A 23,549-nucleotide genomic window follows, 5' to 3' on the forward strand; every position below is an offset into this window, starting at 1 on the left:
TCTACTAAAATATTTGCTTCCACACACATGTAAAGGTGCAAAAGCCCTGCTGTCCTCCTTTGCTTCTGAGTACCCTAGAGAGAAAAGGGGAAGGGACAAGAGGGGGAAGGCACACACATGCAGCAAAAAATGTGAACTGTTCCTTTGTTGCACCTCACAATTAAAGGTAGGTCCTGATTCTGATTAGACTGCAGACCGGTGATGGGGAAGCTGTGGCTCTCCAGATGTTGCTGGACTGCAATTCCAACCATCCTTGACCATTGGCCATGCTGGTGGGAGCTCATGGGAGTTGGAGTTCAACAGCATTTTGAGGGCCACAACTTTCCCATCCCTGCTGCAGACCCTAAACCACATGAGCTTATTCATGTTTGTTCTTCGCGGTACAACTTCCAGAGGGGTATCTGTGATAGGCAGTTGCGGCAAAGACAGCGTTTTGTGGCACCCTAAAGATTAAGGGTGGTATTCAATGCTAGTCATACTCAGAGTAAACTCACTGAAGTGATTAGACGTGACTAACATAGGTTCACTAATTTCAGTGGTCTACTCTGAGTAGGACTTAACTGAATACATCCCTAACTTATTTATTATGGCCCAAGTTTTTGCAGACCGAAGTCTACATCATCAGACGCATGAAGTGTTCTCTTCTGTTGACAGGCGTGTGGATGTGTGTCTGTGTACGAATGTGTGTGGGTGTGAAAAAGTAGCAAACAGTTGCGTCAAATGGCAATGAAATGCAAAAAAAATTGGTCTGTTACAATTCAGTTAAGTAGCCATTCACAGCATCAGTAATTGATAATAATACAGTCATTCTAGCATTGCTAACTTAAAGTTTCCATTATTCAGCAAAGGAACTTTAAGACACCAGCATGAAACTGCTGAATTAGAATTAATTTAGAATTTTGATTCTGTCTGTCTGCACATGAATAGGGAGCATCTTGTCCCGCAGATGTGAATTAACATAGCAATGTTCAGATAATTATGTGATTGTCAATTACTGCTGCTGTGAATGGTCACTGTGCATACAGGTAAACTTTAATTGAATTGTCACAGACTATCCTTTTTTGCATTTAATTTCCATTTTATTCCACCACATTAACCATTTCCCCCCCAGCCCCTGTGTAATCTGCCAACTGTGAAGGTTCATGATTCTGAAGTGGATTCTAGTCCACGTCAGCCTGTGTCATAATAAATTTGTTAGCCTTTAAAGTGCCACAAGACTCTTCATTGTCTTTGTGGCACAGTATCTTCTGTCAAAGGCAACTCTCGCTACTGCTTCCTTTGACTTTCCAGTTCTCTCAGGGATTGTGCACACATCTAAGCTCTGTTGAAGATTAGCACTTGTCCCGGGGTGGTTTCCCATAAGGCGATAGCTATCTGCTTGCCATATCATGCTAAAAGGTGGTGGTGGTTCTAGTTACAATTCAGTGACTACTGTGTTGACATGTATGTGAACTGTGTGCTAGATGCTATGCCAAAGCGACATGGACCTGACCTAGAAAGTATACAGCAGGGATGGGGAAGCTATGCCTCCCCAGATGTTGTTGGAGTCTAGCTCCCATCACCCCCAGCCAGCATGGCCAATGACCAGATACAATGGGACTTGTGGTCTGGCATGATCCAGAGGGCCACAAGTTCTACACCCTAGGTTTACTGTCTACATTAGAGAAGAGAACACTGTGATGGAGATTGAAAATGAGGATAGAGAGGGGATCGTTTAAAGAGTGGAGGGACAGAACAGGCTTTGTAGTTAGAAATATTGGGTCCTGAGGAAAGATTGGAAAAAAGGAGCAGGGAGTAGTGGAATGGATACAGATCAGAAGGATATGCGGGAACAGGGTGCTGCCTGGCAGGAGACACAAAAATAAAAGTAGGGAATTTATTTTATTTTAATTTATTTCATATTTGTACACCATGCTTCATTACAACCTTATCTAGGGCAGTTCATGATACAATTTAAAATCCAAAAACAACAATTAAAAAAATACATGAAAACACTGAACATCATAAAGCAATTAAACAGCAGAGTGGAAAATTCCTAAAGCTTATCAGTGTTTCAAAGATATATAGTCATGAAAACGCCTGAGAGACTGTTCTAAACTGGCACTTAAAAGATAGCAGAGTAGGTGCCAAGGAAGATACTTTGGAGAGAGTATTCCAAAGGTGGGGTGCCAGTGATGAAAAGGCCCTGTCATTTGCTACCATTTGTTTTACCTCCGGTGGTGGGAATACTCTCAGAAGGGCCTCAGTGGAAGATTTTAATAGGTTGCTATGGGAGTAGGTGGTCCTTCAGATACTTGGGTCCCAAGCTGTGAAGGGCTTTAAAAGGAAAAACTAGCACCTTGCAATGAGCTCAGAAGTAAGCAGCAGCCAGCATAGATCTGTGAAAACTGGCAGATATGTTCCCAGCAAGTCATCCCAGTTAAAATCCTGGCTCCTATATTTTGAATGAATCGCAGCTTCCAAGCCTGTCTTCAAGGGCAGCCCCATGTAAACGCATTACAGTAGTCTACTTGTCCAGGAGATGTCACTGCCAGCATATTGGCCTAAGCTGATAAAAATGCACACCTTGCCACCATTGATAGCTAGACAACAAATGATTGTGTGTAAAAAAGAGGAGTAATAGGAGAGGAGTTCATACTGGTGGATTCTCAGATCCAGTGTATTCTTCTTTACAGCTCAGAGGTTGGACTATATCTAACACAGCAGTTCTTAAGAGAGTTCAAGAATGCTAAAGGAGCAATTACTATTTTAGAGTAATGTCTAGCTTCACATAAAGCAGAAGTTGCCATGGCACAGGACTCAGGAGTTGACTGTGGTTCCATTTTGGGGTACAAGACATAGCAATTTGCCACCTAATACAAGCTGCCATTCCGCTTGGGCAACAGACTTCCGCTTGCACAACAGAAATTCCCCCTCCTCTTCTCTCCCCTGTATCCCCCACATCAACTGTAAAAATCTGCTCCAGAGGTTTGGGGGACCCACTACAGCAGATGGGGGGGTGCAGGGAGAGAGGAGGGGGAAGTTCCACTGTGCTAGCAGAACATCACTGTGTGATGCTAGATACATCACTGACTTTCTGCTATCCCTGACATATGCCAGTCAAAGTGCTTACCTAGGATAGTTGTTTTCTGGTGCTGGGAATATTAAGTGACCACTGAAGCCAGTGATATGGGTGCTTCTGTGGAGGTGGGTGCTCAGAATATCTGGATTCCAATCTAGGCTTGGTGCCAGACAAGTTAATACCTGCCTTTTTGCCCTGGCTGTAACCTGAATCATGCTTACTTGGAAGTTGAAAGTGACGAGCATACCTGCCTATAAATATGTTTAGGGTTAGGGTGGCAGTGTTTGAGCTGGGGGACAATCTGTGATATGAAAGGATAACACTGACTTCTTTTTTTTTTTTCAATAATTTTTATTCAGATTTTCATAAAACATACAAAACAAAATCATAAAACATTCAAAGACAAAAAACAAAATCAAAAATAGTTAAACAAAAAGAAAAAAAAGAAAAAAAAAATAAAAAATAAAGAGTAAAATATTGACTTCCCATTTGTCAAAGATCAAATCAGTTATAAGTCTATAATATATAACAATCCTGTCTCTTAAGTCATATTATAAAATCACTTTCCTCCAGTAGTTATCTTACTTAATCATCAAATCTCATAAACATTACTTTATTCTTTCCACAAAAAGTCAAAGAGAGGTTTCAATTCTTTAAGAAATATATCTATCAATTTTTTTTTCCAGATAAGCATATCGATTAATCCATCTCATTACTAATTATGATAATCTTATTGTCATAACCATAGTCAAAATAAACATTTCAATTAATCTATCACATCAGAATCTGTTAGGTTCAGTAATTTCAGTAGCCATTGTTCTATTATCTCTATTAGTTCCATTTTCCATCTTCCATCTTCAGTAGTCTTGTTAAGTCCAGTAATTTCAATATCCAATCTTCCATTATCAGTATTCCATAATAATCTTGCTGTCAAAGCCATAGTCATATAGTAAGAGTCTGATGGGAATTACCTCTATCCCAAATATTTTCTTGCCATCCATTCTGAATAGGTTGCTGAAATACTGCTGTAAAATCATATCTCTGTTCTTTTTTTCAAAATACACTGGGTCATCTCTTAAAAGTTTTTCCATTGTCACATGGCTGCAGTTAATTCCATAGATTTTCTCTATATTGGGCTCCATCACATCATTCCAGTCCAGAAGATAATCCATGCCATTGATAACTTTATCTCTAGAATCTTCATTAATTTCTTCAGAGATAACATTGAGTTCCAAACAATAGATTTTATTTCTAAAGTCCATAGACTCCAAATCTTGTTCCTGTTCCACGTTTGTTCCAATCTCCGGGATCTCCTCTCTCACAGGGACCCCTATTCCAGTCTCCAGGGTCTCCTCTCTCACAGGGACCCCTGTTCCAATCTCCGGGGTCTCCTCTCTCACAGGGACCCCTTCCAGGGTCACCTCTCTCACAGGGACCCTTATATCTTTAATCTCCTGCTTCATTTTACTCAATTCAATTTTCGTTATCTCAATCTCATCCATTATTTTCTGAAACATAGTTATTTCCAGATTCTCAGCCACTTTCTTAATTGCCATTTTAAAAGAAAAATATAGGAAAACCACTTCTTATTTCAGCAACAATTGGGTTAATACTCCAAACTTGGTGACATCACAGTATAAACAGAGCAGACAGCCTTATCTCTCCAATAGTTAAGTAAACAAAATGCAGTTCCCAGGATCGAAACAATTAATGGCAATCGTCAAGAAACAGATTCGTCAAAATAAAATAGACCAAAAAGAGAGTAGTCTCAAAACAGTATAATATTTTTCAAAATAAAAATCTGGAATAGAAATCCCTCTTCTGTGTATATCTTTAGAATGCAAATCCAGGACAGCTTTTTGCAACAAAAACAGAGATAAGCTATTAATTAGTGCGTAGCAGAGAGAAGTTACGGCTCCCCAGTGAGATGTCAAAAACCGATCAATCTGGCAAATCTCTTTTAAACAGCAACAATTTAAGTCAAGTAAAAGAAAAATATAGAAAGAAGGGTGCTTGCCTGTTAGTGCGTTCTCTCTTAGAAGATAAGATGAACGTTCGCTTTAACAGATAGAGCTTGCTGTTGAAAATCCGTCCCACCTTCGTCGGCTGGACCTCGTCCCATAAATTAATGAGATCTGGTCGTCCCAACAAAAATAGGCTTTGAGGTTAATCTCTTCGTTTCTCCCTACCCGGGAGAAGTTTAATCAGTCAAAAAAAAAAGAAAAAACTGACTGATATATCTGAATAAGCTTCTTTTGAGGCAGGAGCCCGTCTCAAAAGCAGGCACAGGCTAAGTCACCCTTCCCGGAAGTGTCGAAAGGATAACACTGACTTCATGGGTGTCTTCTATTTTAATTTCTTTGTTAGCACCTGGTCTGTATGAAAGGGAGCCTGGCTCTGGGCTCTTTTGTCTGTGTGATTTCAGCAAATGTTTTGTCCCTACTAAACTCGGTGGATCCACAGAACAAAGAGAAACGGATAGTTCCTTGGAGCCTGTAAGCTGGACATACATATTGACAGGCAGGATGATTTGGCAAAGCCGTAATGCCCCCCCCCATCTAGCCTCTGTTGTGGTGTTTGGTCTCAGCAATTAGTAGGAACCAGCAGAGTGTGTGTGTCTGGCTGAGGACATGCAAGTGCTGCTTTTCCACATTACAAACGACCTCATGGCTGCTCGATGCTTGGTCATGATTTATCTCTCTCTTTCTTGCTCTCTGTTCAGAAGCTTTTAATAACAGTGTAGTATTTAAACAACTGTAGCAACTCTACCAGAATGCAACTGGATGGGCTAGCTCCTGGAACAAGATGTAGCCCCACTGGCAGCTTACTGTATTCACAGCAAGCCTATATGCATCCTTGGAGGTTCAGTTGAACCACTGTACTATTTTTTTTATTGGCTGCCCCCATTTTAAGCAAAGAAGTCCATTGAGGACATAACTTGGAATGATTGTTGGAACATGGTATTTTTATGCTGCTGTAGCTGGTCACAGCCTAACTGTAGCCATGCGTAACTGGCTCTCGCACAAGCATGTGCCTTCATTATCGTGTGGGGGGCGGGGAGAGAAAGAAAGAGAGATGGAAAGAGAACTGTCCATTGCTACCTGTTAGGGATACCTAGAAGGTGAGTTTATTATGCACACACAGCACTTTTTTTGGTTTTTAAAAAAAATGAGATGCTGGTACGGTATACCTCGATAAAGGTGTTGTGGATGATGCCAGCACAAAATGGCTGCCATGCGCAGCAAAAAAGAGGAGACAGTACTCAGTACTGGTGAGTAGTGTTACAAAAAAAAGCCCTGTGCACACATAATATATATGAGGCAAGCACAGTATTGATTCTCAATTATTGGGATCATCAGGCACAGGTAGCAGACTTAAGCCCTATCCCATTGGTGTCCCTAACTGCATCTGTTTCTTTTCTCCCATGAACTTGAGGGATGCACTTGGGCACCCTGTTGTAGTGAAGGCAGAACTGACATTCCTGACAGCGGGTGGCCCAGTCACTAATATAAATGCAAGTATTAGGATAGTCAATGGGCTATCTTATTAGTTACCCGGCAGGGGAGATACCTTGATCACTTGCAGTCTGCCCAAATAACAGAAACAAGACATGTGGTGTGCTGCTTTTGTTTTAACAAGGAAGAAGCAACTATATTAAGACAGTTAATAGTTCAGATAGTTACTTTAAATATGCTTGATTTACTTTGCAATTTTAGTGAAGTTTCCTATAGGAAATCATTTTCTTTTGCTTCTGTTTCTGTGAATATGTGAAGTACAACAACACTTTGCAAAATTTACACTAAAAAAACCAAAAAAAAACAATTATGGAATAGTGGCACTGACTATTCTGTAGAATAGTCTCCAATGGACATGAGGAGTGTCTCCGTTTGCACAAGATAAAATAGTGGGAGGTGAAATACATTCTAGAAAATTTCTAGGTGTGCTCTATATTTTTAATTGACCATGCCTACCTTTCCTTAAGTGGAATGGTTTAAGCATAGCAGGCTGAAAACATGCATCTTGGACAGGCCAAGATTGTTTTTTCCAACAGCTAGATTCATTGCTTAAGTAACAACATATTGTAATCAATCTGATTTTACATGAAGCTGTAGTTTCAGATTCAACTGCTGATGTACCCAAAATAGAAATAGAACATAACCTCCAGTTTGAAACACAAAAGTCTGCCTTCACCATCATATGACATTCACCAATAAAAAGGCTTTGGAATTAATGAAAATAAATTTGATACAGATTTCTAGGATGAATAATGAGAGAAATATAATTTTCTAGGTTAGATTCTTTGTAGAAACATTAGTAACACAGGAAAGAAGCAAAGTAAGAAGAACACCAACAAACATAACAAAATGTAATTCTCCATCTTTGGAGATGGCAGGTCTAGCCACCAGTCACCATATGCTCAGAGGCACATGTTACCAAATTCTTCCAAGCTACACAGGAAGTGGATTGGAGTGTGAAAGATCAACCCAAATTGTGTTTGCATTTTGACAAGTTTGTAGGGCAGTCCAATATCTCAGAGGTCAGATCTCCTGCTCCCCTGGTATATTCACTATAGCTGCCCAATTTCCCTACTTTTTAAAGTTTGATAGAAATGTCTGTTGGCTATAGGTACATTCTTAAACCACAAGGGTTTTTTTTCCTATTAGTGAATTTAAATTAAGCTACAGCTTTGCAAAATTATGTAATAGGTGAATTTCTACCCGTTGAAGAAATTGGAAGAAATGAAAGATGTAGCATGTGACAACATAGTAGTAACTTCTGTTATCGTGAGTTAGCAATCAAGGCAGTGGTGGATTAAGCCACCGCTTCTGAGCCATACTCTTTGGCTGCACATCCCTTTTGGCTGTAGGACCATATCCTTACTTTCATGGTCACTTGCATAAAGTAAGATGCACAAGCAATCACTTACACAGAAAGAGGGGCTAGCATAGTAAGTAAAAGCCAAGAGCCACCATGAGATCTTCCAAGGCTGCTACCATGTAAAGTATACTGCATATGATGGCAACATAACATTGAAAGGGCTTGTGGAAAGTAGCAAAATGGCAGTGGGTATGAAACATCTGAACCTGCTTTTTGAGCAGTTTTAGAGTTTCAGATCTAAGACATGTTTGGCTTATTTGCATCTTATCAGACATTACAACATGCAGCACTAGAAGGGTGCATGAGCGGACTCATAACATTATATGTTACAATGTCTGAACATGTGTGCTTGAGAGGTGTGCTAGTGGTTTTTTCCAGACATTTCACTTCGTGTTGCAGAGTGTACTTGCATGTCTCCGCATTTGAGACATTTTGTAACATCAGAAATTACTCTATCTGCAAGCTTCACTCCTGCAAACCATGCATGGTGTGTGTGGCCATTCTGTTCCTTATGTTGTGCAAGCTGTCAGTATTTGTGAATGTTCCCACATCTGGGATTATGGCCGTTGCTCCACTGTTATGTGATTAAAGACACAGGAGCTCCCACATGAGAATCGGCATATACTTAACAGTGTGTTTGTGATGGTTATGTTCTACCTTCACTGTCAGAGACAGTATTCCTCTTAATACCAGTTGCTGGGAATCATAAGTGGGGGAGAGCACTGCTGTGCTCATGTCCTACTTGAGGGCTTCCCATAGACTTCTGGTAGGCCACTGTGAGAATGGTGGGCTAGACAGGCCATTGGCATGATCCATCAGGCTCTTCTTAGGTTCTCTCTGGAGAATTGCATTATGGTTAAAATGCCCTTTTTGGCTAGTGCCCCATATTCTGAGCCATTTGAAACATTTTGCCTTCTGTCCCTTGTGGACAGCCATAACATTTCTGTGCCACTGACCCCGTGGTTCAGACCAGTGGTGTCTGTCAGTGCCAGATGCTACCAAGCTGGCAAAGATTATCTATGAAATTGGGTCAGGCCCCATGGGGGGGGAGCAGTAGGCAAACTAGGGTGGCCATGTGTCCTGCTTTACATAGGACAGTCCTCTCTTGGGAGGAGCTCTCTATTTAAAGGGCTGCCTGGTTCAAGATTGGTTTAAAGAGAGAACAACCAGAAGGCAGAGCAGGGGTCCAGAAGTTGCCCATCAGCCCCTGGGCAGGAGACGGAGCAGGCATTCTGGTCACTCTTTCCCCCTATGATAAAGATGTATTGTATTTCTGTTTAAATTAAAATAATTATTTCTAAATTTGCAGCTGAAAATATAAATTAGCATATGCAAATTTTATGCAAATCTCTTTTGCCCATTTTTGGTGATGCATTTTCTCTTTTTTAGCAGTGGCTATATTAAAACAAAAATTACAATCAACATTGTATAGTGTTGCTATGTGGAATTCTTGTAATCCTCATGATAAATGGCTTAGGTTAGGACCATGACACTTAAAGGATCACCTGCTCTGTGCTGTTTTGCTTTGTTAAACCTTAATGTCATTTATCTTGGGTGTAATTGGACCGGGACTGGACCAAGATGAAAGAGGTGTGAAAACTGGAGAGAGAAATATCAATAATTTAAGATATGCACATGATACCATACTACTAGCAGAAACCAGTAATGATTTGAAACAAATGCTGTTGAAAGTTAAAGAGGAAAGCACAAAACCAGGACTACAGCTGAATGTCAAGAAGAGTAAGGTAATGACAACGGAAGATTTGTGTAACTTTAAAGTTGACAATGAAAACATGAAACTTGTCAAGGATTATCAATACCTTGGCACAGTCATTAACCAAAATGCAGACAATAGTCAAGAAATCAGAAGAAGGCTGGGACCGGGGAGGGCAGCTATGAGAGCACTAGAAAAGGTCCTCAAATGCAAAGATGTATCACTGAAGTCAGGATCATTCAGACCATGGTATTCTATGTATGGATGTGAAAGTTGGACAGTGAAAAAAGCGGGTAAGAGAAAAATCAACTCATTTGAAATGTGGTGTTGGAGGAGAGCTTTGCAGATACCACGCACTGCGAAAAAGACAAATAATGGGGTGTTAGAACAAATTAAACTAGAACTGTTATTAGAAGCTAAGATGATGAAGCCTTCAGCCATACTACACTGAACACTCCCAATCTCATCTGATCTTGGAAGCTAAGCAGGGTCAGGTCTGGTTAGTACTTGGAGGGGAGACCAGCTGGGAATAACGGGTGCCGTTGCCTTAGAGGAAGGCAGTGGTAAAGCCACCTCTGAATACCTCTTACCATGAAAACCCTATGAATCTATCTAAAAAAGATTCATAGGGTTGCCATAAGTCATAGCTGACCTGAAGACATATAACAACAACAAAAATTGGTGAAACTGATGATATCATACTTTGGACACATAATAAGAAGACATGATTCACTAGGAAAGACAATAATGCTGGGAAAACCAGAAGGGAGTAGAAAAAGAGGAAGGTCAAACAAGAGACAGATTGATTCTATAAAGGAAGCCACAGACCTGAACTTACAAGATCTGAACAGGGCGGTTTACAACAGATACTATTGGAGGTCACTGATTCATAGGGTCACCATAAGTCATAATTGACTTGAAGGCACATAACATCTTGGACATCTCTGTTGTAATGGAAAGGGGGGTATAAATGTTGCATGGGTCTATTATTCTGAACCCAAGCATTGATCCCAGCCTGAATCCAGGCACAATTCAAGATTGATTTAACTCAGCAAAATTCCTACATAAAAGACAGAACTGTAGGAATTTGCATAAATCCATGTATAGATTGTAACACATAACTGTTGCAAATGTGGATTTTTCACTGCATGTACACAGATACCAGTCATGTCCATGAGCGAGAAATCTAGACCGATAGTCATTGTATGGAATCTATGGATGAGGTTTCTGAAAAGTCTTGCAGGAAGAGATTATCTCTCAGTGTCAGAACTTGTACAAGAGTGTAGCAGCCCTCAGTTTCTCAAGAGGGCCAGCGTGGTGTAGTAGCTACAGCGTTGGACTAGGACCTGGGAAATCTCCACTCAGCCATGAAGCTCATTGGGTGACCTTGGGCCCATCACAGTCAGGCATACCTACCTCACATGGGTGTTATGAAGGTCAAATAGGAGAGAGGTTTACTGGGCTGATACCTTACCTGCACCCCAGCACCTGCCACCAATTGGGCTCCCCCAGTGCTGCTGCTGCAGCAGCAGCTCCTACTCTCCCCCTCCCACTTGCTCATGGACTTACCTAGTGGTGCTATAAAGGGCTGGCCATGGCAGTACTGTTTGATTTCTCGATCCATTACAGCACCACCACCAGAGAAGCCTGCTTGAGTGCAGGGGGGCAGAGGCTGATGGCTCAAGCACCTCTGCTGCTGGGGGGAACCAAGTGGTAGTGGGCTTTGGGGGGCAATCAGTACTAGGGGGAGAACACCAAGAACACCATCTGGACCTGAACCTGTCCTCCTTGCTTATTTGTTGCAGCTCTCATGGTGCTAATCCCTATTTTATTAACTTGGCAGAAAATACCTAGCTCTCTCTGTCTAAAAACAACTTGTGCTCCTTCAATTGGCTCCTTGCTGTGCTCTTGGCTTCATCATGGAGAAAACTGCCCTAACTAGTGCCGAATGTAGATTTGCTGAGTGTTTTGATGAGTTCTTTGAGTTTGTGACTTTTGCCCAGCTCTCTGATCTGAAGGCTTCATGCCTAAGGGCCATCTGGCAAGACTGGCCAAATGTCCTAGTAAAGAAAAATGGACGTAGCACCATATAAGCTGGTGCTTCTGCAAGTCTGGGGAGCTTATGTTCCCAGAGTGGAGCAGATTCTCCTTTCCTTATTAATTTCAGTGTTTGCTAATTTCAGTCTGTAAATGTAGAATTCAACTGAAATACACATAGTTAACTCCGCTCTTTACCCCAGTACGCATTTAATAATGAGAAGACTGATGTACTTATGCTCAGCCCAGGACATCTTGCTATTCCTCTTAGATTAGAATATGGCTACCCTGCTCCTAGGAGCTAGATGAGAGCATGTTCCGGCCCACATGCCCACACTAGCCTGGCCACTGCTTCCTGCCTCCCAACAGATTATCAGCTCTATGTCAGCGCTGCTCAATTGCCTGGGGGCAGAAATTTCTGAACTCTCTCTAGACACTCTCTCCCTTCTGTTAACAATTCAGTGATCAGAATTTTTGAGAAATGGTTATTGGGATCTCAGAACTGCCTGCAGTGAGCCCCTTATGTTCACACTTAGAACGACTGCCAGTGTATACATAGCAGAGCTTGGAAAAGTTACTTTTTTTGAACTACAACTCCCATCAGCCCAATCCAGTGGCCATGCTGGCTGGGGCTGATGGGAGTTGTAGTTCAAAAAAGTAACTTTTCCAAGCTCTGATACATAGCCAATTGTCTCAGTAGTTATTAGCAGTAGTGATTAGGCTGGTGAAAGGGGCAATGCTTCTTTGGGGAAGAAGGTGGTATCTTGTACATAAACGGTTGCAACTGACAGTCCACCATGGGTATTAACTCACTCTCTAAGAAGGTGAATCCCAAACAGGCTTTTCATGGTTGTATACAAAACAGTTGTAACCTTTCATCTGTGTGTCATGTGAGTTATAAATTCCTACCTGACTTTTAAAGCATGTAAGAACCAGCAAAGAGACTACTTGCACCATTTCTGCTACGTGATGGTTACCATTGGTACATTAGCTGCAGTAACTGGACAAATTGGTCATGGATACATGTTTCCAGGTACTAATACCAAAGGTGATACAATGGAAACTGTATTTGGCACATATATTATTTTATTCTTACCATCAGAAGTGTTGACATATGAGTGCATTTCCATGATCAAAGATATGTGCTTCATTGGTTATGTGATACTGCCTGATCTTTGAACTCTTGAAAGGTGTTGATATGGACAATAGAAGTTAGCCCTATTTACTTATATAAATGGCCATGTATATGAAAGTCAACATTTAAGTAATTCATAAATTTGTTGTTTTTAATTGTATTTCTATGTTGCCCCATTACTAAAGTTCTCTGGGTGAAGTACATAAAAATGGTTAAAATAATAATCATTACAGTACAAAATATAGCACAGCTGAGATTAAGCAATAAAACTAAACACAAGCAGGTCTTTTTTGAAAGCCAAACCGTTACAACGCACTGAAAAACTCTAGGAGGATAAGAGTCTTAACTTAGCACCAAAAAGAATATGGCATTGGTGTCAGATGAGTTTCTCTGGGGAGAGTGTTTCCCCACTGGCTTGCTGTCACAGAGAAAGTCTCCCCTCATAGCCATCCATCAGATCTCCCTTGGTGGGGGCATCTGGAAAAGGGCCCACTTTGAATTAGGCCCAGAAACAAAAAGGAAGCCATTGGAGCTGACAAATCACTGGCACAATGCATTCAAAAAGTCCAGTCCTAGTTAATCTTGCAGGCCTATTTTGGACTAACTGAAGTTTCCAGATCGTTTTCAAAGGTAGCTCCACAGGTAATACATTGCAGAGCTTGGAAAAGTTACTTTTTTGAACTACAGCTCCCATCTGCCCCAGCCAGCACCATGCTGGCTGGGGCTGATGGGAGTTGTAGTTCAAAAAAGTAACTTTTCCAAGCTCTGAAATCTACAGAGCAATAAAAGGCATAGTAGCTCCAATCTAGGTGAAATTATCTGTGATAAAGCCCCATTAAAATTAGCATCCTGCTCACAACTGCGTTGTGATTGGGAGACACCAAAGGACCTTCTCTACAGTCACCTAGTCTCTGGATTTCCTTTTTCAGGAAGACTTGCCTTACTGTTTCCTGGATAGGCTTCTGCCACCTTGCAAAGACCTTTGTTTTCAAGCAGGCACTTGGCCTGCTAAATTGCTGATATTGTTAAATGCTGGAATTTCAGGTTTTCTATGCATTTTATTTGTTGTCTCCTGATCTGTCTCATATTTTTAAAACCCTTGTGTCTTGGTTTATGTTTTTACTGCTATAAGCTGCCTTGCGTGTTTTCATGGAAAGGTGAGGTATAACTATTTTAACAAATAAATAAAAGCAATGGATTGGATGCAGACTTTGTCATACTTAGAGTTAAACCAGTGGTAATCAAGAAGATATATGTTAGCTATGACCCTCACCTAGGGATGGGGGAGATGATTGATTCAGTTCTCATGTAAAGGTGAATCTACCTAATTTGCACTTTCCAAAACAATATGCAAACCAATGCACAGCCATCCTTTGAAATCCACACTTTACTGAAATTTGCAATGCAGTTCTCTGGCCAAGTAATGTGTACAATACTGCATGTTCTAGAGTAAAGTGTGTATAAAAATGCATGTATTCATAAAAATAACATGCAAAAAGGAATTATACTGGGGGAAATTGCTTTGCAAAAAATGTATACATGAGGAGAAATTTGCACTAAAATGCTGATGAATTTTCATGAGGATTTTTTTTAAAAAAAATCACAAGTGATGTGGAACTGAATTTAAGACTGGGAAACTGAGGAACTGAAACTGACAGATTTGCTCATCTGTACCATCAGCACTTGTATGTGTTGGGTAATGATGCACAACTGTGGCCAGCTTGATAGCAATTAATATTAATCTCTGGGCAAGAATTTTGTCAGTCTTATTTTTATCTGGTCAAACCAATCTGTTTTATTCATAGGGCTGCTTTAACATTATTCCCTGTCTGCTGACTTTATTTGCAACCAATCGTTTCATGCTTGCCGGATATTGTAATCTGCTTATTTAGAAATAGAGCAACATACTGGAAACTTTCCACTTGGTTTGATTTATGACTCAGATGGCTCTGGGAACAACTGCTGCACTGGGAAGAAGGAAACACTCTGATCCAAAAGGGAAACCTAGTTATAGTCTATAGCAGGGGTTCTTAATTTTTTTAAGGTCATGGCCCCCTTTGAGAATCTGATGAAAGCTGTGGCCCATCTCTCCAGAAAAATGTACATAAATATACACAAAATTTTATTACATTGAAATTTAGCTTTTTTTTGTAGTTGGTTCACAGACCCCCCTAGAGGGGGCCAGGGATCACACATTAAGAACCCCTGCTCTATAGGATCCTCGTTCAAGCACACCCATGTAAAATCTTGTTATGTCAAAAACAAAGCTAGTCAGAGACAAACCCTAATCCCTAATGTGATAGCTTTTCCATATGCAGGAAACTTTTAACACGAGAAACTACAGAAGGATATTGTCCTCCTTGACCTGATTGTCTAAAGTGATGCACACTAGTGTACCACATGCCTTTTCTTTGTGAATCAGCTCTCAGAATACCAGCAAAACAAATTAATCTGCTTTCATCACGGGGGGCTGCAGTGGTCCTGGTGGGTGTCTTGAGTAGCTGCCAGCTGGGTTTACCTTTGGCATGTGTGAGCTCCTGGCACAACATTTATTTCCTGAATTCTTTCACAGCATTTGGGTGCCTTTCTCCTCCTGCTTCCTGTCCCACATGCCCACATTACATTGTTGGTCTAAGGTTACCGAGAAGGGCAGGGCTGCTGGAGGGAGTTATTCTTGTTTGCCCTTTAACAAGAGCCAGGACGCATTTATTTATTTTGGAGAGGTAGGCATGCAGTGCAAAGCTGTGGACAGTAAAGGCGGAAATAAGTGAAGCTCAGCTTTTTTTGCATGTTGAATTGTACCTGAAGGATTAATGAAAGATTTTGATTTAAACGACAACCTGCCTAGACAAAAGCTGCTTCTGTTTTCAGAATAAAGTGCAAGCAATTTCCTTGTACTGTGTGAGCCTTTTTGTGCACTAATTTTTCTGAACAGGAATAATCCACGTGTAAAAAAAACATGTGAGCTGTTGTAATGTCTAAATTGTGGCACAAGTGTTCTTTGTGCTACATGTACATGGAATAGGCAGCTGCACCTTATGGCAGAACTAATAGTCCACATGCAGGAATCTCTACAGTAGGAGGAACATAATGACCCTGAGTTGGAGGCAGAGGTGAGAATAATTTACCAACCTCCTGTTTTGGCGTTGGCTACCATTCATCCTGCAGGTATGATGCTGAGCCCTGGTGGGAGAACTGATTTTTTTTATGGAGACATTGACTGCATCCACACCACACATTTAAAGCACAAGTCTTCCCCCAGAGAATCCTGGGAACTGTATTCACCCCCCACAGAGCTTCAGTTCCCAGGACCCTTGAACTACAGTTCCCAGGATTCTTTGGGGAAAGTCATGTGCTTTAAATGCATGGTGTATATGCAGCCTCAATTTAAGATAACCAGAAACTAGAATGTGTGTGTTGGGGGGGGGGATTTGCTGGAATAAACCATTTAGGCAGCAATTCTTACACTTAACAGGGAAGTGATCCTCACAGCATGTAGTTTACTTCTGAGTAAACATGCATAGGATTGCACTGCATGGCAAGCGGAGTGAAGTTAGAAAGAGAGACACTGGAACTCAGAATAGTTTTGAACTCCTGTCTCCTGACCCCCCCATCCCCAAAGGCTAATAATCCTACAAGGGGATGAGTAAGAACTACAGATCTGCCTTTCATGTTTTTGCACAGTATTAAGGCCAAAGTAAACCACCCAGTGAGCTTCGGCTATGGGGCAGTATATAAATACAATAAATAAATAAAGGGTATCTTGTAGTGAGAATGAAATACTATTTGAGAGTAAAACTTGTGCTGGGTTTGGGTGAAAGCCATAAGATTTTAAAATCTTTTAAACAGACCCCAAAGCTGGCTAGTATAAGAGTCCTGAATGGTAAATTAGACCTGTTTTCTAGGACTAACACTTGAAACCTTCAGGTGCTACTTGTATGTTATATATCTTCATTGTTGTTTTATTATGTCTTTATTGTTACACATTTCCTTAATGTGTTAATGGTTTTTTTGTGATTGCACAGATGGCTCTCCAAACCATGATCCCTGGCATTGCATTTGAACTGAGGATCAAAGCTTATTACACTCCAAACAAGCCACAGTGGGATCTCAGGTGTTTTTTTCTTCTTACCAGTTGTGGTTTGCTTGAGTAAAACACTACTGTAGTCCCAGTTTGGACGCCATGCTGAGCCAAGGATCATGGTTTGTTGCTCCCTCCCATACCAGGCCAAGAGCAAAATCTGCTTTTAAGGTCTGATAAAACCACTGTTTACCGTGTTGTACAACTGGGCCATTGTAGAACAGGAGGGGCAGCCTGTTGGAGTGCTGAGAGCTTAGCGGTAAAATAGCAGTGCCCTTAAAGGTCCACAAAGCCCTTCTTAGGTCACCCCAGATTTGACCAATTGCTCCTCACGTGGGAATCTCTCATACCATAGAGGTGCTTCATTTCCTATTACATCTAATTTCCTAAATTATTTTGTTAAACTTGCTAGCTTCCAGGGGATGGGGGAGAGACACCGAGGAGAACAGGAGCCCAGCCTGGGTATAGAAATGACTCCTCTTACAATGGCAGTGTCTAGAAAAGGTGTCTGTGTAGGGTCCCCGCTGCCTTGGCCTCTGACCCTAAGGTGGATGAGCCAAACAGAAATAGGGCTTGTGCCTTAACAAACACAGGGTGCGAGGCAGTCACCGAAGCAGCATGAACTTCACCTTCCATTAGTTTTGGCATCAATATTAAGCATGCATTGGGTAATCCAATTAAAACTTGACCTGAACTTTCTGGGAGAACAAGCATATGGAATGCAGCTAGCCCCTGCTATATTTAAAAAACCAGTCTAGAGGAGATTGGTAGTGGGGAGGGCATATGGTGCATGTGTAGTTTCTGTGCAGGGTGCGAGCCTGTGCAGTGAAGTGAACAACAGGAGAAAGTTGCCAGATGCCTTCAGAGTGCAGCTGGCAGAATGCTTGCCCTCCATGGGTATGAGATGGGGTTGGGTGGGGAGTAGATGTGCCCTGTGTGAAAGTCATTGAATGGGTCTGACTGTTCCCAGTTCTCTGTGGCCTATTGGGATAACTGGTTCAGGTAGGTTTTGTTGGTGGGCTCTTGTTGTGTCCATATTAGGTGGTTGAGAGGAGTCTTAGTAAGGAGGAACATGCGTGATACCACCCCAATTTCAGATATCATGGGTCGAGGGAGGTATGACCATGGGGAGGTGGTGAACTACTATAGAAGATGAGGGCAAGGATATCTATTCCTTGTTCCCACTCCTCTCATGTATGGGTTCTTTGTTGCTCATCTGCTGTGCCCACTGGCCTGTATGTGCTGTTGTTTAACGCCAGATCGGTACACAATAAGACCACACTCATCCATGATCTGGTCATGGATGAAGGTGCCGATTTGTTGTGTATTACTGAGGCTTGGGTGGGTGAGCTGGGAGGAGTCGATCTGACCCAGCTTTGCCCACCTGAATACTCAGTGCAGCACCAGCACAGGCTGTATGGATGGGGGGGGGGAGGAGTTGCTGTGGTCTACAGATCTTCCATCTCTGTCACCGGGAAACCACTCTGTCTTGGTGCTGGCTGTGCCTGCACCTGGTGTTGGGCCAAGGAAACAGTAAACTAGGGATGCTGCTGGTGAAGCCCAGCAGCTTCTCTGATTGAGCTGGAGGAGGCCATTGCAGCTGTGGTATTGGAGAAGCCCAGAATGATGATCCTGGGTGATTTCAGTGTCCATGCTAAGGCTGCCATGATGACCATGGGGCTGTCTCAAGTTGTCACCGGCCCAACGCATAGGGCAGGGCACACCCTCAACTTGTTTTTTGCTCCAGATGGAGGAAGGGGTGGTCTGGAGATAAGGGTGGTGGATCTCAACCCATTGTCATGATCAGGCCACTTCCTGGTGAAGTGTAGACTTACTGCTCTGATTCTCCCCTGCAGGGATGGTGGACAGATTAAGATGGTCCACCCCCAGAGACTAATGGAATCTACAGGATTCCTGAATGCCCTGGGGGACTTCCTAGTATATAGAGCAGGTGACCCTGTTGAAGTCCTTGTCACACTGTGGAACAGTGAGGCGCTTTGGCCTCTTGACACGGTTGCCTCTGAGCACCTTCTCTGGCATTGTGGAGCCCAGTTTACACCTTGGTACACCAGTGAGCTTAGGGCAATGAAATAGTCCGGACGACAGCTAGAGCGTAAATAGCGAAAGATGTGCTGTGAGGCTGATCGGGCACGAGTAAAACATCATAACTACACCTACTGTGTGGCAGTGAGGGCGGCGAAGAAGGCCCACTTCTCTGCCTCCATCTTATCTTCAAGTAGCTGTCCAGTGGAGCATTTCCATATTGTCAGGGGTCAGTTGACATCAACTCCAGGAAATGGAGTTTTAGACCCTTCGGAGGCCCACATAAATTGTTTGTAAGGCACTTTGAGGGTAAAATTGCTTGCCTCCATAGCAGTTTTGATGCCCCATCTGCATCTGCTGTAGTCCCCGGTGAGGTGTCCAGTGCAACTTCTGCTGCAACTTCTTGGGATTGATTTCAATTGATGCGGCCTGATGACATGGACAAAGTGCTTGTGACGATATGGCCAGTACGTGTCCTCTTGACTCTTGCCCTTCTTGGCTTATTAAAGCTTACCAAGTGGGTTTCACCGAGTGGATCCAGGGTGTGGTTAACGCATCATTGCAGGAGGAAGTGGTTCCAGCCTCCCTGAAAGAGGTGGTGATCTGACCACTCCTGAAAAGCCCAGCATGGACCCATTGGTTTGTAACAACTACCACCCAGTCGCAAATACCCCCTTTTTAGGGAAGGTGATCAAGAGCATTGTGGCACAGCAATTGCAAGTACTCTTGGAAGAAGCAGATTATCTTGACCCATTCCAGTCTGGGTTCAGGCCTGGTTATGGGACTGAATCTGCCTTGGTCACCCTAATGGTTGACTAGTATTGGGAGAAGGACAGGGGAGTGCTACCCTGTTATTCTTACTTGATCTCTCGGCAGCTTTTGAAACCATTAACCATTGTATCCTTCTGGGCCGACTTGGTGAGATGGGTATTGGAGGCACTGTTTTACAGTGGTTCCAATGCTATCTCCAAGGTCATTCTCGGAGGATAGCATTGGGTGATTGTCTTTCGCACTCCTGGCAGTTGTGCTGTGGGTTGCTGCAGGGACCATTTCCCCCCATGCTGTTGGGAGCGGTCATCAGGAGATTTGAGGTGAGGTGCTAGCATTACGCTGACAATACACAACTCTATTTCTCTGTAACATCTGAATCGGGAGATGCCATGCAAGCCCTTGACTGCTGCCTAAACTCGGTGGTGGGCTGGATGAGGGCCAATAAACTGAGTCTGAATCCTAACAAGATGGAGACGCTGAGTTTGGATAATTGGTCAATTGCCTGCTTTGAATGGGATCATACTACCTCTGATAGAGAAGGTCTGTAGTCTGCGGGTGCTCCTGGATCCATCTTTGTCACTAGAGGCCCAGGTAACCTCAGTGGCTAGGAGTGCCTTTTACCAGCTTTGGCTGGTAAGACAACTGCAGCAATTTCTGGGCCGGGATAGCCTGACCACTGTTGTCCATGCCCTGATAATCTCCAGGCTGGATTACTGTAATGCGCTGTCTGTGGGGCTGCTGTTGAGGTTGGTCCAAAAGCTGCAGCTGGTGCAAAATGTGGCAACAAGACTGCTCACTGAGGCATGGCATCACCAACATGTCATGCTGGTGCTGAATGAATTGCGCTGGTTACCTATTAGCTACCGGGTTAAGTTCAAGGTGCTGATTTTGGTGTACAGAGCCCTATACAGCTTGGGACCAGGATATGTGAAAGCCCATCTTACCCCTTATATACCCAGCCGATCACTGCATTCTGCAGGTGAGGGCCTCCTGCAGATACCATCTCATCAGGAGCCGTTCCGCACAATATAGGAAGCAGACCTTTAGTGTAGTGGCACTGACACTTTGTAAGTCCCTCCCCTTGAATTTTAGACAGCACCATCTCTGTAATCTTTTTGGTACCTATTAAAGACCTTCCCCTGTCAACAAACCTTATCCCAGTCTGCATCTGTGTTGGAATTGCTTTTAAAACATTTTTAAAGCTTTTTTTAAAAATGATGTTTTTAAAGCTTTTTTTAAAAGGTGTTTTGTTTTAATATGTTTTTTTAAATGTTTTGTTTTAATATATATTAAAGTCTGTTTTTATGATGTGTTAGAGTGTTTTAGTGCTTTTGTTTGCAGCCCTGGGCTCCTATGAGGAGGAAGGGCGGGATATAAATCAAATAAATAAATAAATGGCTGAGAGTGCAATTCTTTCAGCAGTGGCATAATATGTTGGCAATATTCTGCCCCAGTAAGCAATCAAGTTGCTGCATTTTTAATTAGCTGCAGTTTCAGGGACATGTCCACATAGAGCACATTGTAGTAGTGTTCAATCTGGAGGTCACAGCACATATACAACAGTGGTCAGACTGTCAGTCCAGAAACAGCTGTAGCTGTCACATCAGCCAAAGCAGGTAGAAGACACTCCTAGATACTAAGTGACAAAGATGATGATTAAATTTATTATCCGTCCTTCACCAGTAGGTCCCAGGATGGGTCACAACAATATAACCTACATTATTAAAAACAGTTTAAAATGAATTAAATTTGTTGGATCCAGATGGATGCAGGAGTACCCATGTACTATGAACTTGTTGCTTCAGGGGGAGTGCAACCCTGAACAAAGCAGGCAGTTGACCAAATATCTGGACTTGGGAACTGCTTACCCACAATGTCTCCACCTTGCCAGGATTCTGGATCAGTTTGTTGGCCCTCATCCAGCCCACCACTAAATCCAGGGTTTGTGTGGCCTCCCCTGGTTCAGAAGCTACAGAGTGTGCTGATGGCACCTCACCCCAAACCTCCTCATGATTGGTCCCAGTGGTTTTATACAAATGCTAATAGCATTGGAGACAGGATGGTACCCTGCCCAGCACAATTACTAGGGGGCTAAAAGAGAATCACCGGGTGCTCTTTCCTGAAAATAACCCCAGGGATAGGATCAGAACTGCTATAAAACAGTGCTCCAAATACCCATCTCATCCAGTCAGTTCAGGAGGATACTGCAGTCAATGGTATCAAAAGCCATCCAGAGAACAAGAATAATAGAGTCACACTCCCATTGTCCTCCTGATAAAGGGCATCCATCAGGTCAACCACGGCCAATTCAGTCCCAAAACCAGGCTTGAATCCAGACTGGAATGAGTCAAGATAATTGGTTGCATCTAAGAATGAAACATATCTGAAGCATATGTTTGAATTATTCTAATATGAGTTGGCAAGAGAGGATAGAAATGGGGGGTGGAAGGAAATAAAGAGTGTTAAGACAGTAAAGCAGGACACAATAGTTTTGTCCTTGAATATTGGAGACTTCTGTTTGCATTTTAGGATGGGAGCTAAGAGATAATTCTGTGTCCAGTGAACTGTGATAGGCTGCTTTGCCCATAGCAAATGGTACCTACTTTTGTGGTTGGCAACTATCCAAAATGACACCACTACCCACAAAATATACATCCGCATGGTGTTGTCTGGGATCAGAATGTAAATGATTTTTGCTTCTGTTTTTCTTGGCTGCACAGGTGTTTGGTCATAGGTGCAGTGCTTGGCATGCAAAACCCTGAGCCATGTCCTAAACCCAGAGGTCCCCACCTCCAGGAAAGTGGGATGCTCCTCTGTAAAACTGTTGTTTGGAACCATCCCCCACACACCTATGGGCCCTTGTGCAGCTTACGGAAGGGCCAGTTCCCTGCAACTAAAAACATCTGCCAGAATGTATTCATTTATTTACTTCCGTTTGCCACCATCTTCTCCTTTTTCCAACTCCTAACATCATCATCATCAGCTAGAGAAGGGAGAGGGTGGGACAAAAAATGGATGGAGAAAGGCAGCCAGTGGTTCCCTCTTCACTGTGCTTGTGAGTTCTATCCCTTTCAGCTTTCTCTGCCTCTATTCATGATGAAGCCTTTAGAATTCTAAACAGGCAAAGCTCTTCCTTTTGTTTGTGTGTGTGGGGAGGAGGGGGCTGTTATTATGTTGTGAGTGTAATGTAACCTTCCCCAACCTGATACCCTCCAGACATTTTGGACTCCAGCTGTCATCAGCCCTGGCAGCATAGTCAATCGTCAGGGGTGATGGGAGTGTAGTCCAAAACATATGGAAGGCACCAGATTGGGGAAACCGAGCCTTGAAGTGGGGAAGAGTGTAGCGAAGGAGGCGGGAGTTGTTGTCAGGGAGTAGGAGGCAGCTAAGTTGGTAGCCATCTCTACATCTTGTGGTAGTATATTCAATAAATTTAATTATTCGCTAATAATTCTAATGTAGGGGTAGTGAAATGCCAGCTCACAGGCAGGAAACAGCCCCACAAGCATTGTTTGTGGGGTTCCAAACACTAGCTGATTTCCCCTGTGGTGGTGTAATCTGTAGCAGGGGGAGGAATTCATTAGAATCTAATGAATGTGTGTAGGTTAGGAGTGTATCCTGCAGCCCTTCACCTCACACATTCATTATCTGCCTTGCTTAAGGAATGCCTGAGTAGAGTGGCTGCCTTTGATCTAGTCAGAAGCCTGGACAGCGGAATCCCTTCTTGTTTGGGCACTTCACATTGTGGAGGAATGGGGTGTGCAATTTTCCTTTCTAAGATTCCACAGACCTGTGAAAACACCTTTTTTTCCCTGTAGCTTCTACAGTT

At 42.6% G+C, this 23,549-nt stretch overlaps 1 protein-coding gene and 1 pseudogene across 1 annotated transcript in view; both read left to right on the forward strand.

The window, feature by feature from the left end:
- Nucleotides 1-23,549, forward strand: part of ATP1B1 (ATPase Na+/K+ transporting subunit beta 1) — a 44,165-nt gene that overhangs the window by 8,364 nt on the left and 12,252 nt on the right. The gene's annotated exons all lie outside the window — the stretch shown is intronic.
- LOC133386329 (5S ribosomal RNA) lies at nucleotides 10,083-10,201 on the forward strand (annotated as a pseudogene).

Source organism: Rhineura floridana, chromosome 5 (assembly GCF_030035675.1).
Source record: "Rhineura floridana isolate rRhiFlo1 chromosome 5, rRhiFlo1.hap2, whole genome shotgun sequence".
Classification (NCBI taxonomy): Eukaryota; Metazoa; Chordata; class Lepidosauria; order Squamata; family Rhineuridae; genus Rhineura; species Rhineura floridana.